Below are 2,800 nucleotides of genomic sequence, written 5' to 3'. Positions count from 1 at the left end.
CAAATAACAAATAAAAACAACAATGTAAAACTTCAAACATTGCAAACTGGTAGGAAGGTAAAGTTGATTTGGAAATTAAAATACTTCCCCTTTTAGCACTCTTTTTGTTCTTCCTCTTTTTCTGCTTGCAAGCTCTCATTAGCATCAGAAGAATCCTCTTGGCCTGAGCTACTCCATGGGATAGGATTGTTATGGTAGTTGTTTAAACTCCGGCTTAAGTGCTTTCTTCTTTGATGGTTTCATGGCGCTGAACTTTCTTCTTTTAAGCTCCAGCAACTTCATTTCTTTCTGCTTGTCACCTCCCAAGTACATTACTTCATCAGGATTTTCTTCCTCAACGACATATTGTTCCAAGTTGGCTTCAGCCAGTTGCTCCATTAAATCCTTCTTTTGAAGCTCATCTGGCAGCATATCAACCAAGATACATATAACAAAGAACTATTCTAACATAGTGGGGTACTTTACTGCATCAAAAACAGAAAAATATTACCTCTGGTCATGCACCCGCATCATTAGCTCATGCCTTTTTGGACATCCACCAATGCTCTTCCTATTGTCAAGAAGAGTCTTCCTAAGATAATTGAATTTCCTTCTCAGCTTTATAGTCTAAAATGATAAAATCCGCAGGGAATATGAATCAATCCACTTGGACTAGCAAATCCTCAATCTTCCCTTCTAGGTATGTGATGGATCTATCCACAAGATGTAGAGTCAAAGTGGCAGTAGGTCTTGCTTCACCTATCCCTAACTTCTTATAGATAGATTAAGGCATGAGATAGATGCTTGCTCCCAAATCACAGAGTGCTTGCCCAACATTTTTACCACCAGTGGAAACTAGAATGGTGAAACTCCCTAGGTACTTCATCTTTTGAGGAAGCTTGCTAGTCAAAATCGTGCTACATTCCTTAGTTAATGTCACGGTTTCAAACTCATCCAACCTTCTTTTCTTTGTAAGGATATCTTTCCAGAACTTCTCATGGTTGGGCATTTGCTCTAGCACTTCAACTAGGGGAATGTTGATGTAAAGTTGTTTTAGAACATCCAAGAACTTCTGTTTTTCAAGCCCTCTGTTAAACGATGCTCCAACATCGTCTTTGCTAGGATTTCCAACATGTTTTTTGTAGCCTCTAGAGTCTGATTTTCCTTCTGTAATCTTTGTAGCTAGGGAGATGTAGGTTTGTACTCTGTTGGGGTGCTCTAGCCTCTGATGCTCTAGTATCGCCTGTACCCATGTCCTTTCGAGCTTGATTCATATCTTTTAAAACTTCTTCCACTAATACTCCAACATCGACTATCATACTATTATCACCTGACAAGTCTTCTGATGCTCTTTTCATCAACTGTTCCATCTCAATTTCCCTTCTCGTTAAGTCTGTCACGATGATATCAGGGTGAGCTGAGGGTAACATTTTACCACTTAATGTTATGGCCTTGCAGCACTCCTTTCCGTTCCTTCCCAGATGCTCACTGTCGCTTGGCAATGCCCTATATGACCTGTTTTTCAACTGCTGCAATCTACCCCATTTGGATTTCTTAATTTCTCAATGACGCTACCTAACTTTGGATTAGTGCGGCTTGATTTTGGATTGTAATTGTCTGGTTTTGTATAGTGGCATCATTCTTCGCTATATACTCCTTTATCAAGCTTTCTATTGAATTAGAGGAACTTGGTTCTATCTTTGTACCTTATTGTTGGTTTGATCTTTAAAAACCAGATGGGAAGTTTCCTTTTTGCTGAAACTAACTCATATTTTGTTGTGCTTAATTCCCTTTGCCTCCATCCTGGATTATAAGTATTATCGTAGGAGTTGTTTATGTTTTCATTAGGATTCCCTACATTAAACATTGAGGTTGGGTTTTCTAGACAGAAAAATGACGTTCACCTTTACAATAAGAGCATGAAATAACATGTACATTACTGATAGTAGTGTTAGCAAGTGATGCCCCAGCAACAGCCATGTTCGTCATCATGTTAGTCAAGTTGGAAATCTGGTCATTAATCGATGTCAATACATCATTTTCATGTGTCCCTTGCAAGTTTTTTTCAACTGATTCTATCGAATCTTTCCATTGATGGTTGTTAGATGAAATTCTATGAAGAATATCAAAGGCATCAACATACGCTTTAGATAACAAAGCCCCATTTGTCGATGCATCTACTACCAATCTTGTGGTCTCATTAAGTCCATTATAGTAAGTTTCAATCTGAATGCACCTAGACAAGTTATGATGTGGGCATCTCGGTATTAGCTCTTTAAATCTTTCACATGATTCACTCACTGTCTTCCCAGCTTTTTGTTGGAAATTATCAATATCACTCCTGAACTTTGCATTTTTGCTGGGAGGAGAGTACCTCATCAAAAATTTCTCAACTAAGTCATCCCAGGATGTAATGGATTCCGCAGGCAACGAATTTAACAATTTTCAAGTGTATCCCTCAACGAAAGGGGGAATAACTTCAGCGGCAACACTTCCTTGAATACATCCTGGATCCAAATGAATCACTCACCTCCAAGAAGTACCTCAAATGGAGATGGGGTCTTTAGAAGCATGCCCGTGGAATTGCCCCTTAGTTCGGAACTTCTAAAACATGTTGGACTTCAATTCAAATTACTCTACTTTAATTTTTGGTTATGCTAAAATGGATGGAAGCCATAAAATGTTTGAGCGGCGTACGCTCCATAGTGCTCTTTCTCTGTTGTCAGCCAATAGAACAACATTTAAAGAAGGAGATGCTGCTGCTCGAACAACTTCTTGTTCATTATTTCTTTCAACCTCCAAATTAGGAACCATAAGGTTC

At 38.8% G+C, this 2,800-nt stretch overlaps 1 non-coding gene across 1 annotated transcript; it reads left to right on the top strand.

The window, feature by feature from the left end:
• The first annotated feature begins 2,221 nt into the window (after positions 1-2,221).
• Positions 2,222-2,328, top strand: LOC148208696 (small nucleolar RNA R71). The gene has a single exon (XR_015788622.1). It is a non-coding gene; the product is annotated as a small nucleolar RNA R71 (small nucleolar RNA).
• Positions 2,329-2,800: the final 472 nt, after the last annotated feature.

The sequence above is a fragment of the Momordica charantia genome (assembly GCF_013281855.1).
Source record: "Momordica charantia cultivar OHB3-1 chromosome 10 unlocalized genomic scaffold, Mcharantia_2.0 BLBB01000010.1, whole genome shotgun sequence".
Lineage (NCBI taxonomy): Eukaryota > Viridiplantae > Streptophyta > Magnoliopsida > Cucurbitales > Cucurbitaceae > Momordica > Momordica charantia.
The sequence above is the reverse complement of the archived record's forward strand: the minus strand, read 5'-3'. Positions and strand labels throughout refer to the sequence as shown.